The 14,709-nt window shown below is 38.9% G+C and overlaps 1 non-coding gene across 1 annotated transcript; it reads left to right on the top strand.

The window, feature by feature from the left end:
- Window positions 1–12,124: 12,124 nt before the first annotated feature.
- LOC127098984 (small nucleolar RNA R71) lies at window positions 12,125–12,231 on the top strand. Its single transcript, XR_007793660.1, has one exon. It is a non-coding gene; the product is annotated as a small nucleolar RNA R71 (small nucleolar RNA).
- The last annotated feature ends 2,478 nt before the right edge of the window (window positions 12,232–14,709 follow it).

Genomic DNA, 14,709 nt, shown 5'->3' with positions numbered 1-14,709 from the left:
CATGTTCTATCAGAGGTTCCCATAATCATCGTTCCATCTTTCGAATATTATCGGAGGAACGAATACTCGTATTCCAAAAATATTCTCAAGAGAGACTCTTATGAGTGTAGTATCGCGTGACAATCGCATCAGATCTCACATCTGAACGACCTCCGCACTACGTCCTAAAAATAGGCCAAGATGGGTTTGGTAAACTAAGGTCCTTGGCTTCTAAGGCACATGATTGAAAGAATAATGCCTAACCACAAATAACTTGTGTGACATTATTAATCCAACATGACCTCCACCAAGTGAATGGACTCGCAAGTCAACTGGCTAAGGACTACTCCACACCAGTCAACAAGACTATGCCATTCTCCTATCCTAGAGTGCACTCGAGTTCGGGTATAGAACTCATCTCACAGATCACCAAAGCAAACATCATTTGTATATCAAGCAATTCACACATTACAATCAATACAGTTATCCCAAATTGTACAAAAATATGTCAAATAACACATAATAATATATCATACAACAAGGGTGAAAAGTAGGCAATACCACCAAGGATTTATCTCGATCCCCAGCAGAGTCGCCACTTTTCTGTAGCGGTGTATTCGTCGCTATATGATTTATCGATTAAACCATAAGCAAGGTATACAATGAAATTTCGAGTCGCCACCGCACTTTTATTTATCCAAAGGACTGGCTAAAAAGCGAACAAAAGCCTAAGAAGTTTTACACGTAGAAAACTAATAAAAAGATCAGAGATCGGGGTAAGGGGTAAATTACGCAATGGGAAGGTGTTAGGCACCCAATGCGTCCTAGGTACTCCTAGGGAGCCCTTTTCACACTTTGTTGTTTGAAAATTATTATTTGTCATGACATAAGTATTGTGCAAACATGATTGGGATGATGAGGAAAGAATGTACAAATTAATTATTGGGTTTGAACGGATGAACCCGCTGCCTACGTACCTTCCATCAAAGGTAAGGATCAAAACGACGTAGTTCAGCTAAAAACTTCCGAAAGTTAGTGGATTCAATTTTAAAACACAAGCTCAAAGGTCTTACGTTACCCACGGGAGAAAACTCAACCTTAAGAAACAACAAGTCCACCATGTGAGAAAAGCTTCAACTTGCTAGAGAGGGGTTAACCCTATAATAAGCAAGGAAGACTTACAATTCAATCAACTAAGGACAAATAGGTGAGGTTAACATCAACCAACTAGGATAAATCAAACCTATAGCTAATGTATGAAGACTTAACAAACATGGACAAAGCCACAAAATCATTTGAATGGGTGAAGTTATTTGGATTATTTACAAAAAGGCCAAAGTATGATTAAAGTCAATTCAAAGAAGTATTTACAAAATGGAGTTTGAAAAATCATGGACTTAAGGTCCAAGTTTCTAATTTGAAAAAGGGGTGAGAATGTTTGCACAACACTTATTTCAAGTTTTTAACATGTGTGAAAAGGTAGGACACAATGGGATGAATGGAATGGTGGAATGTAAAACTTCTTAGGCGGTTCGCCTCTTGAAGTCATATAGAAGATGACTCAAGTGGGTCCTTAGGAATAGGCTACAAATGAGCAATAAACATGGTAACAGATGAAAGTAAATAAAAGCGGATACTGGATGCCACTCAATGGTCTTACACCTGTCTCCTAAAACAAGTAAGGATATCAGAAGCCACTCTATGGACTTACACTAATCTCCATCAGAATAAAACAAAAAAACAAAACAGGGAAGTCAACTGCCAATCTATCTGGACTTATGTTAACCTCCACAGTATGATCCTAGGAGTACAAATGCCACATCACAGGGACTTACAATGAATCCTCACATACAACAAATAAATGCACTAGGCAATGGGTATGAGTGACCAATGAGGTCTTACACTCTACCCCTTCCATGTCATGGGAACAGATGCCAACTCACAGGGACTTATAACTGGTTCCTCAATGGGAAAACAAACAAATCACATAGGTATGAAGAAATGGACATGCTACAAGGAGCAATGAATGATAGTAAATGCACTAAGGCAAGCAAGCAATCATGTACAAATGAGTAATAAATCACAAACAATCAGATAGCACACTCTATAGCCAAACAAGGAGGCTCAATCAAAGGGTTCGACTATGAAAGTCCACTGTAATAGGTAAGTGTCGCTCTTAACCTTGCCATTGAGGGGCTAAGGTGAAGCAGATGAAAGGATATGAGGGGTGTGCCTCATAGCTTCTATCTCATGTCCGAGAGAGCATGTAAATATAAGAATGTGGGGGAGTTCAGAAAGATGGAACTCTTTCCCCAATTAGACTCGATAGATCTTGGGTTTGGATCTCAATGCTACAACCATGTAATGGGAGCAAGGAGAAGACACACAGAATAGTGGGAGATAGGCTACTTATCTCTTTGATCCACCAATTGCCTCGAATGAGGACTTTTCCTGCTTGGGACAAATATAAACATACACAAGCATTGCCTCTTAAGGAGGACTTCAGACAGTTTGCCCGGCCAAATAACGGGCCGGGTCTCCAGACTACATGGAGAAGAAGGTTCTATACCTCAATGCCAATTGCTTATAAGCAAAGCAATGCAAGTTCTTAAGAGAACTGAGCAACTAAGGGTACCTGGAATCAGTCAAAAATGATCAGCATCCCAACATAAACAAAACAATAACATAAGAATCAACCAATGTACAATCAAACAATAATGTGCAACATGTGCATGGCACAAGGATCAAGTGAACCAAGCCCTACAAAACAAACAATTGGTCAAATGATTTCAACTCAATTATGCATCAACCTCCTTAAGGCATTAGCTTTTTAACCTGAAAAGTCAAAGTCAAGCTCAAACATAAGTAACAAGACCACTAGGCCAAGCCTAGGGTCCAAAGGATGGAAAAAATGTAAAACAGCAAGTAAATCATTGTCAAAGTCAAGATGTTTCAATTACAAAAGTGTCCCAATTGGTCTCATGTCTAAACCATACACCAATTTCATTTTATGTACAATCTAAGGCAAAGTAAGCAATGTTGAATCACATATGGACAACCAGAATGATTACATCCAAAAAAATATCAAAACAGCATAGAAAATTCCACAAAAATTATATCCTAAACAGAGGACATTCCACAAGCTACATGTTAATTTTCAGGCCATTTGGACTAGTGGAGCTATGGGAATTAATTCAACATGACAAAGCATGCAAAAACACAATCAAATGAAGCTCAAAAATGTACACTAACTTCAATCAAATGGTAAACAGTGGCATTACATGGGAAATGGATGGGACCAAAGCCAAATGAAAGATTAATGTGTTAGGAAACACTCTATCAAATTTCATGGTCATAGGGTAAGGTATGAAGATATGGCAACATATATACAAATGTGTCACAAACAAGGCCCTAAAAATGCTAAGCAGCGCACAAAAATCCTAATCAATTAGGAAATGGACTATAAAAATCCACAAAAATTCACAGTGAATGTTAACATATTAAAGGCACTTCATGCAAAAATTCAAGGCCATAGGCCAAAGGGAAGCATGGTAAAAAAATCAGGGAACTCAACATATCATTTTGTGTCACATTTCAATACACTCAAGTTCAATAAATCATAGTAAAAAAACCAGAGGTCCAAAAATTATAAAACCTATGCCAAGAATTCCAGGAGAGTGTCAGGAATCTACACCTAAAATTTCATTTGATTTGGATCTAATATGGTGATTTTATGATCAAAATGGTGGAACATATGAAAATGGTATACATTAAGGACATCTCTATGTCAATTAATTTTTCTACCAAGCAACATTTTATTTTTTGATTCTATAAAAAAGTAGATAAAAAATGGAGATTAACAAAAAAAGTCTGGATTTATTTGGACTAATATTGATCATTTTATGATTTTTTTGAAGTTTTGAAATAATTATTGAATAGTTATTTAAGAGTTTACAAAGAATTAATTAATTAATTTTGGATGAATGGCAATATTGTAATTCTTAAACGCACAGCCAAAACGGTGCGTCCAGCTTAGATGAGGTGGCGCCGTTTCATTGGCTTTGGCGCTTGAGAAACAGAAAAATGGAAACGGAAGCTGTGTGGAAATGGATCGAAGCACACGTTCTGCAGATTTCTTGAAGCTCCAATGCCGCGTTCATCATGTTCTTCGTTCCAGATTAGGTTTCGATCAAATGTTAACGAAAATAAGCGATCTACACACCGTTGGAATCGGCGCGAGCTCAGGAGTACGAATATACAAGCGATTTTGTCCAGAAGTTAATATATACAACGAATCGAACGAAAGAAGGAATGGCTTCTAAACTTAAATCACGAATTTCTCCGTCAATACACAGCGATTTTCAATTCTACATGTTTCTACATACTCTACGATGAACATACTACAGAATCCCTAAGCTAATTGGAACAACTACGAGTTTTGATTTCCAACCTTTCTTGAAATGCAGTGCCGATTCCGTGCGATTCCGAGCTCGATTTGCAGAAACAGATGAGGAATAGTGTTGTGGAAGGTGGATGATGATGCGATTTCAGCTCAAAGATTCACCGATCAACACGAATCACCGACTGCCATGGAAGAACCACCTTGTAGCAGCTGCGAATTGGTTTCGATTTTGCTCCAATCTTCCTCAACAGAAGTTCAAGATTACCTGCAAGTTAAGAATCCATAGAAAAATTCGCTCCAAATTGATGAAATCTTGGTGAATGATCAAAAATGTTGTGAAAAATTTTGAGCACAAAATGAGAGAAATTGAGATTTTTGGTTTTTTGATTTCTGAGTTGTGATGGTAAATTGTGATTAGTTTCCCAAATTCTGTTAGCATTAAGTATATATATGGTTGCTTAATACAACAATAATCATGATTAGCAAAAATAGTGAATTAGCAAAATTAAGCTTTGTAATGCCTTTGGCCTTTATGCCCTTGGAATGGTTAGAAGCCTTGCAGCAGCAAATTATCACTTTGAACATGTTGCAAATATCATTTGGAAGCTGATAGAATCGGTCTCATTTCCAAATTCCTCCTACTTTGCATTTTGGACCATTTTGCCCCTCACTTTTAATTAGTTCACTTCAAAAATGGCCTTTTGCATTGAGCACTTTTGGAAAAATCCAATTATGCACCATGAAAGTACATATTAAATGGAGTTTGTGCATATAAAGAACTTTCAATTTGGACAATCCATGTGGAAGTTATGCCCTCCTGATTACGGGTCTTTTTTGAAATTCACTGAGCCATATCTTGCAAACCATAAATGGGATTTTCAAGTTCTTGGACTTTTTGGAAAGGTGAGATCAAGATCTTCAACTTTCATGTTGGACAAATTTTGATTTGAAGCTTGTATCATGAAGTTATCTTGAGGGGAAAAACTTTCCATTTTGGGCAGCTGAAATTACAGGTCACCTGCCATTTTGGGAAACCTTCTGTCTGACTTCAATTCCTTCAACCTTGGTCTTTGAAATGGCAAATGAGGTTTATATAGACATGAATGAGACTTTTCCAATCAATTCCAATCATCAAATCACTGATTAAATCCACAGTTGACCACAGTTGACTTTTGTTGACTTTTGTCTGACTGGGCCAAGTTCTGATGAATCTCAAGCCTCTTTCACATGAGATCTTGATTCCAAATGATATCACAAGTTGTATGAACTCTCAATGAATTATCATGGTGTCCAAATTCTTCAAGAATGGCCACTATCAATTGCTCAATGCCTGATTTGACTGTTTGATTGATGATTGCTTCAGCTGCAAGAAACAAGGTTAGATGACGATATTTTTGTACTTTTGGTTAGTGAACATATGAAAAGCAATGATATAAAAATGCAATACATGCTTGGTGATCAAGAACCACACTCACAAGATAACCCACCCACTAGGAGGGCAGCTAGGGTATGCAATGATCCTTGAGGCCATGATATGATATGATATGGGCCATGAGGGATCTTAGGGCCAAAATTGGGGTCTTACAGATGCCCCTATTTAAGATCATTCTATCCGGAGAAGTGAAGTTTAGAAATCTTCATTTCGACGCGGTAGAATGGGCTTAAATAATAGTAATGAGACAAATTTTGGTCCCTAAGAGACCTCATGATGCAGATGTATGCATGCAAAAGCAAATTCTGTGGGGATATGTGGTTCACACAGAAGAAAAAGACGATCCATCGGAGTAATACACTCACCAGGAACAGAGACTCAACTAATAAGACTCTTATTGGGGATAGTAAAAAAGAATGCGTGAGCAGGACACGACTTCAAGTTGGGGAAAGACAAAAACTGACACGGCGTGAACGCGACACGACTCTGATTAGGGTAATAACAGAAATCGGACTAGAGACCTCACTGGGGAGTGAATGACTCACACTGGGGAAAAGAAAAATTCCAAAGGAAAAAACGTCCATTGGAGAGACACGAGCTGACTCCTGGGGAGAAGCAACAGGAAACTCCACTGAAGAAGCACCAAAGAAATGAAGATGTTACCGGTATAAGGGCAACAAACTCAGGAAGAATGAATATCTAAGACCGACATAAGGGTGAGAGATATCAATCAACCAAACATCTGAGAAAGACCTGGGAAAGGTACATAAACTCAGGAAATCTGACTCCACAAGGGACCAAAGTCATAATAGGGAGTGGAAAGGAAGGGACACCAGGGATACCGGGTTGTAGGTATGTAACAGGCGACCGACCAGGGCGTGATTTGGTGTGTGTTCCAAAACACTCATCATCCTGAAGAGAGCGAAAGCAAACTTGTTTATAGGATGAAAATTTGATTCTGTAAAGAATACAAATCTTACTCAGTTGGGGAAACAAACAAAGTGTTCGACAAAAGAGTGCATGAGATATATTATCTATAGCCGTCAAAACGTAGACAATATCCTCGCATGGAAAATTATCCTGAACCGGGTGGTAGGTTGTTTATAGGATAAGATCCGGAACCGTGAATTGGTTTGTGTTCCAAAACACTCATCACCCTGAAGAAAGCTAGAACAGCAGACTTGTTTATAGGATGGACATTCGATTCCACAAGGAATGCGAATCTTACTCGACTGGGGATGATCAACAAAGGACCCAACCAAAGAGCGCATGAGATATATTATTCATTACCGGCAGACCGTGAATAATATACTCGAATGGAAGATTATCCTTAACCGGGTCGTAGGTTGTTTATAGGATAAAATCCAAAAACGTGAATTGGTTTGTGTTCCAAAACACTCATCACCCTGAAGAAAGCTAGAACATCAGACTTGTTTATAGGATGGACATTCGATTCCACAAGGAATACGAATCTGACTCTACGGAGAAAACAATCAAAGATTGACTCGAGAGTGAACGAGATATAATATCCATTACCGTCAGAACGTGGATAGAATACTCACATGGAAGATTATCCTGAACCGGGTTGTAGGTTGTTTGTAGGATAAAATCCGAAAAGAAAGGCATCGGGATACCAAATTAGGTATATAATGATGACCAGTCAAAGGGAGCAACAGACATTACCAACAAGAGGGTAAATGAAAGAAGACTCGCTGGGATACATTGATGAAAATCAATGATCCGGGTAACACAATCACTGACAAAAGGTGAAAGGACCCGCTGGGGATAAAATTGCTAGCATACGGCAATTGTCCACAAAAGACTTGCTGGGGATATAAGTGCCGATCTGAGCAACTTATCCAAGCAAAGGAAAATCAACATCAAGAACTAGATGAAGATATCCACAAAGAGGGAATTGTCATCGGTTGGGATGAACAACAAAGTTAACTCTGCAAGGAGAGAACAGGGTTTATGACTACTGGTTTGTAGAAAAACCGCAAAGATAGGACTTACGACTGCTGGTTTGTAGGCAGAAGGCCAAAAGATGGTGGGGTTGACCACAAAATTAGGGTTTACATCTACCGAATACGAGGTAGAAGACCAACAACTCCGCGTGGGGATAGAATAAATCACAAATCCGCACGGGAAACCAAAATAGGGTTTATAACAAACCACAAACTGCTGGAGAGCAGGAACATAGGATTTACGACTACCGACTATCAGGTAGAAAACCAAAACTCTGGCTGGAGTCTAAAAGGTGTATAACCACAAATTCTGCCAAGAAAGCCAGGAAAGATAGGACTTATAACTACCGGTATAAGGGTAGAGGCCCGAAACTACTCCGCTGGGGATAAAAATCACCACAGGGAAGCACAAGGAACAGACGACAAATGTCAATTCAGGAAAGCACAGTTGACTTTTGTTGACTTTTGTCTGACTGGGCCAAGTTCTGATGAATCTCAAGCCTCTTTCACATGAGATCTTGATTCCAAATGATATCACAAGTTGTATGAACTCTCAATGAATTATCATGGTGTCCAAATTCTTCAAGAATGGCCACTATCAATTGCTCAATGCCTGATTTGACTGTTTGACTGATGATTGCTTCAGCTGCAAGAAACAAGGTTAGATGACGATATTTTTGTACTTTTGGTTAGTGAACATATGAAAAGCAATGATATACAAATGCAATACATGCTTGGTGATCAAGAACCACACTCACAAGATAACCCACCCACTAGGAGGGCAGCTAGGGTATGCAATGATCCTTGAGGCCATGATATGATATGATATGGGCCATGAGGGATCTTAGGGCCAAAATTGGGGTCTTACAGTATCCTTATAGGTTAATTCACATTTAGCTGTATTGCTTTCCAGTTGGGATATAAGTCGTTCGTAAGGGAAATCATCATTTATAGGGACTCGTTCAGGTTCAATACCTTCCATTCTTGACAAGTGATCGACCACGACGTTTTCAGTGCCCCTCTTATCCTTAATTTATAGGTCAAACTCTTGTAGTAGTAAGATCCACCTTAGGAGTCTTGGTTTGCCGTCCTTTTTATTTAACATGTACCTAATTGCAGCATGGTCGGTATAGATAATTATCTTTGCTCATACTAGGTAGGAACGAAATTTATCCAGAGCGAACACTACGGCTAAAAGTTCCTTTTCTGTGGTGGCGTAGTTCATCTGTGCAGGATCTAGGGTTCTACTTATGTAGTATATTGCATGAAGTTTCTTATCCCTTCTTTGTCCTAAGAGTGCGCATACAGCATAGTCACTAGCTCACACATGATTTCAAAAGGTAATCTCTAATCGGGCGGTTGCATGATAGGTGCGGTGATAAGAGCTGTTTTCAGTTGTTCAAATGCCACTACGCATTTTTCATCAAAGATGAATTCGGCGTCTTTCATCAATAAGCCAGTCAGTGGTTTGGTGATTTTTGAGAAATCTTTAATGAATCGCCGGTAGAAACCGGCGTGTCCTAAGAAGCTTCGTATTTCTCTTACAGTTTTCGGAGGTCAAAGGTTTTCTATAACTTCTATTTTATCCTTTTCAACTTCAATCCCCTTATCGGATACTATGTGTTCGAGTACGATCCCTTGTCGGACCATGAAATGGCATTTTTCTCAGTTTAACACGAGGTTCACTTTTACGCATATTTTAAGTACCATTTCAAGATTCGATAAACATCCTTCAAAGCTCTGCCCACAAATAGAGAAATTGTCCATAAAGACTTCCATGATGTCATCTATAAACTCAGCGAAAATTGACATCATGCATCTTTGGAATGTTACGGGAGCGTTACACAGTCCGAACGACATTTGTCGATAGGTGAACGTACCATAGGGACATGTGAAGGTCGTTTTCTTTTGGTCGTCAGGATGAATAAGAATTTGGAAAAATCCCGAATCACCGTCTAAATAGCAGAAGTGAGAATGCTTAGCCAATTGTTCAAGCATTTGATCGATAAACGGTAAAGGAAAATGATCCTTCTGAGTGGCTTTGTTTAATTTTCTATAATCAATGCACATTCTACTTCCAGTAACCATTATTTGTGCTATAGATTTGCCTTTTTCATTATTAACAATTGTGTTGCCTCCCTTCTTTGGTACGACATGTACTGGACTGACCCATTGACTATCGGATATTGGGTAGATAATCCCTGCTTCTAATAGTTTTTGCACTTCCTTCTTTACTACATCACTCAGAATGGGATTTATCCTTCTTTGATGTTCTCTGGAGGTCTTACTGTCTTCCTCTAGCATTATGCGATGCATGCATATGGAAGGGCTTATTCCTTTTAGATCCGAGATGTTGTAGCCTAAAGCAGTTGGATATTTTCTTAAAACGTGTAGAAGCTTTTTGGTCTCTATCTGCCCTAAGTCTGCATTGACTATTACACGCCGCTTGAGTTCAGTGTCTAGGAATTCGTACCTTAGATTTTTGGGTAGCGTTTTAAGTTCTAGAGTTGGTTTCTTTGGGCAAGGAATATGACCGGGCGTTAGTGCTAGGCATTCGCTTAGGCTGTCATCTTGGTATTCCTTACTCCAATTTTCCTCTTCAAAAGTAGGAGGTCTTGGAATTTTCAGTATTTCGGAGTATGATGTTTGTTCATTCTCCATTTCTCTTATACATTCGTTGATGACATCCAGTAGACAACATGTATCGTCTATAGCTAGTGCCTTTAAGAATTGCGTCAAAATAAATTCGACTTTTTCCTCACCAACTTCAAAAGTTAGCTTGCCTTTCTTAACATCTACAATAGCTCCGACAGTGACTAGGAATGGTCTTCCTAATATGATAGGGATGTTGGAATCCTCTTTTATATCCATGATTATGAAATCAGTAGGAATATAGAATTGACATATGCGTACCGGAACATTTTCTAACATACCTACGGGAAATTTAACAGAACGGACCACAAGTTGTACGGACATCCTAGTAGGTCTTAGTTCTCCCATTTTAAGCCTTTCGCATATGGATAAGGGCATTAAGCTAATACTGGCTCCTAAGTTACATAGAGCTTTGTCTATGACAAACTTTCCGATTACACAGGGTATGGAGAAACTTCCTGGGTCTTTCAGCTTAGGAGGCATGTTGTTTTGTATTATGGCGCTACACTCAACAGTAAGTGTAACGGTTTCGTTATCCTCTATCTTCTTCTTGTTAGATAAGATTTCTTTAAGAAACTTAGCATATGAGGGCAATTGAGTGATTGCTTCTGTAAAGGATATTGTGATATTTAATTATTTTAGAAGCTCTACAAATTTTTTAAATTGCCCTACACTTTTAGATTTAACAAGTCTTTGAGGATAAGGGATAGGAGGTTTATAAGGTGGGAGAGGCACATAAGGTTCTTCTTTCTCTACAGCCTCTTCGCTTTTATCTTCCTCTAGTTAGTCTTCCTTCTCAGTTACCTTACCAGGGTCTTGGTGCATGGATGGGTTTTGAATCCTAGGGTCGGTCAGTTCGTCTAGTTCTGTCCCACTTCATAGTATAATAGCATTTGCATGACATTTCGGGTTTGGTTGCGGCTTTCCAGGAAATGTGCCTGCAGGAGCAGTAGTAGGTGCTTGTTGTTGAGCCACTTGTGAAATTTGTGTTTCCAACATTTTGTTATGGGTGGCTAAAGCATCTACCTTGTTTTCTAACTGCTTGATTTGCTCACTAGTGTGTATGTTTTGATTTAGGAAATCCTTATTTGTTTGAGCTTGGTAGCTATGAAGTTTTCCATCATTATTTCTAGGTTTGACTTCCTAGGAGCATTTTGAGTATTTATGGCAGCTTTATGATATCCTGGTGGTACAACAAGTGCTTGGTTAGGTGCATACAATGCATTATTGTTTTTGTAAGAAAAGTTAGGATGGTTCTTCCAGCCTGGGTTATAGGTGTTTGAGTAAGGGTTTCCTTGAGCATAGTTCACCTGGTATGTGGAGACTCCTGTCAAAAGTTGACATTCAGGGGCAGCATGCCCAGGAACTCCGCATATCTCGCAGTTTGGTGCTACGGCAGCCACTCTGGCTGCGGGTGTTATGGTCAGGTTGTCTATCTTTTGAGTAAGAGCATCTACCTTAGCATTGATATGGTCAAGACTACTTACTTCGTACATACCGCCTTTCGTTGGAGGTTTCTCTATTGAGGTTCTTTCACTTCCCTACTGGTAATGATTTTGGGCCATACTTTTGATAAGTTGATAGGCCTCATTGTAGGGTTTATCCATCAGTGTGCCACATGCGACGACATCTATTGTCAATCTTGTGTTGTACAAGAGACCGTTGTAAAAGGTATGGATGATCAACCACTCTTCTAGACTGTGATGTGGACAAAGCCTCATCATGTCTTTTTATCTCTACCAAGCTTCAAAAAGTGATTCTTTATCTTTTTGTTTAAACCCATTTATTTGGGCTCTTAGAATTGCCGTCTTACTAGGTGGGAAATGTCGTGCTAAGAAAACTTTCATCAACTCGTTCCACGTAGTGACAGAGTTGGATGGTAGAGACTGAAGCCAAGCTCTAGCTCTATCTCTTAATGAGAAAGGAAAAAGATGTAGTCTTATAGCTTCGAGGCTGACACCATTTGCTTTCAGTGTGTCTGCGTATTGCAAAAACACTGACAAATGTAGGTTCGGGTCCTCCGTGGGACTACCTGAAATTGGTTTTGCTGTACGGCTGACAACAATGAAGGTTTTAGCTCAAAATTATTGGCCTCGATGGAAGGGGCAGCGATGTTGTTATGTGGTTCATCCTGCGAAGGGATGGCATAGTACTTAAGAGGACGGTTATGCGGTCCTTCGGCCATCTCTTATTGTATAACTGGTTCAGGAATAGGGATATTAGGATCGGGAAGATTTAGCTTGATATTATGCTCTCGTATCAGGTCTCGTATCTGGTGTTCTAATCTTAGATAACGCTCAGGTTCGTCGAACGGTAGCTTTAATTTCTCGCCTTGAGAGCGAGTACTTGGCATACACTCGACAAATTAGAAAGGGAAATAGAATTGTTTGCCTTGGTCTATACTAGGCAACACTGGAGTTACAATATCGACTAAATTAGTCCCCAGCAACGGTGTCAAAAACTTGATCGCGACGTAGTAAGTCTATGGGAATCGTGACTGCAAGTGCACAGTCATATCGCATAGTTTTAAAGATTATCGAACCCAAAAGGAATAATAATTGAACGTATTGTTATCTAATATTACTATGTAAATCTAAGGCTGGGGATCCTTCTAATATTGGAGGGATGAAGAGAAATAACTATAACGTAAACAGAATATTAATAAAGATATTTAATAAATGGATATCAGTATGTAACGCATCAAACTTCGGGGATTCGATAGATAGTTGGTGTAATCTTAAAGATCAAAATATTCTTCAGTAGAAATTATTTATAAAAAGGACTTTGTCTCACACTCTCGTTTTTATTGACTTTGACCATACTCTTAAACCAGAATGCTTGGCTCTCGCGGTCTCATTATGAATTTAAAAGTAATTTTTGAATATGAGTAAAGTCTAATAAATCCTAAAGCGCTCTCGCTGTGTTTATGATTAATGTCTAGTTTCAGCTATCCGGTTAAAATCTCAAACTCTCGTTCTTATTGACCATAACCTTTGTTTACTTTGTACTCTCGTATGAAAAACAGTTTTGAATAAAACAAGAAACTAAAACCGGAAAAAAATATTTTATAAAAGCCAACACCAATTATTTGCGAATCCCATCGTTTCGACGGTCTTTACATACCGATACCTACGGGTTTAGCCGGACATGGATCTGGTAACAAACATGATATTCAGACAATTAAGCATACAATAAGGCATAAGTAATTAAAATGACAATTAAAATAAAACCTGGAATATAAATCGAGAACTTGGAATGACTCCTGATTCTTCAAATTAAACAATGCCGGCAAGGTTTGGAAATCAAGTACAGCGTTACAATCAAATTCAGATGCTTAAACAGTAATTGCAATAGTCCCCGATGTGGAGAATCTATTGCTTTTACAAAGTGGGAAACTGCCTAAGAAGATCTAACAACAAAATCTGACTGGAAAATGCACACCTTTTCGTAAAAACCGACCTTCCCATATATACTCTCCACTCTCCTTAAATGTAGCATTGGATATCTACTAGTTGGGAGTGGTTGGTTGAAAAAGTAAGAGGAGGTCGTGAAGAAAAGTGTGGAAAGGAATAAGGAAGACCGGGTTGATGGCGGCTGCCACAACCCTAATATGGTCTATGTGGTGGGCGCCACATTTTGTGAGATGGGCGCCACGCATCAAGCCTTGTGGCGGGCGCCACATTGTGTGAGGTGGGTGCCACCACTTTCTAAATCCATGTGGCGGGCGCCACACATCCAAGTGGTGGGAGCCACCATTCATTTGGTGTGGTGGGCATCATGCTTCCTATTTTGCCCCATTTTCTTGTCTTTTTATTTCCTTTTTGCTATTTTCCACTTTGCTTGCCTATACATCTCTTATTCGATAAATACCTGAAATAAACATAAAATATTGCATAATAATAAGTGTTAATCAAGTAAAAAGCAATGCATATTAAGCCAAATATACGATACGTTTTCGCGTTATTATTTATAAAGACTATATACTTTTTACACGCCTCAGTGGTGACTAGTGTCAGCTTGATGATGAAATCTAAAAAAATTGGGCTTTGAAGGACTTATTGGGTTTGAAAATATACCCTTGTTTTTAAAGGAAATATTTCATTGGGGAATTCCTTTACATTTTTCATTATATTTCACACTAGGATAGGAAATTCATACTTTTGTCTTGAAGGCAATCCTCCTTTCTTATCTATTGGATTAATCTTTCAATCTTTCCCTTCACGGTTCTATTGGAAGGAATCTTTGGGTGTGGGAAACCTCCTATGATAGTGTCATACCCT

Source organism: Lathyrus oleraceus, chromosome 6 (genome assembly GCF_024323335.1).
Source record: "Lathyrus oleraceus cultivar Zhongwan6 chromosome 6, CAAS_Psat_ZW6_1.0, whole genome shotgun sequence".
In the NCBI taxonomy this organism is placed as follows: Eukaryota; Viridiplantae; Streptophyta; class Magnoliopsida; order Fabales; family Fabaceae; genus Lathyrus; species Lathyrus oleraceus.
Note: the sequence above shows the minus strand (reverse complement) of the source record. Positions and strands in the feature narration are given on the sequence as shown.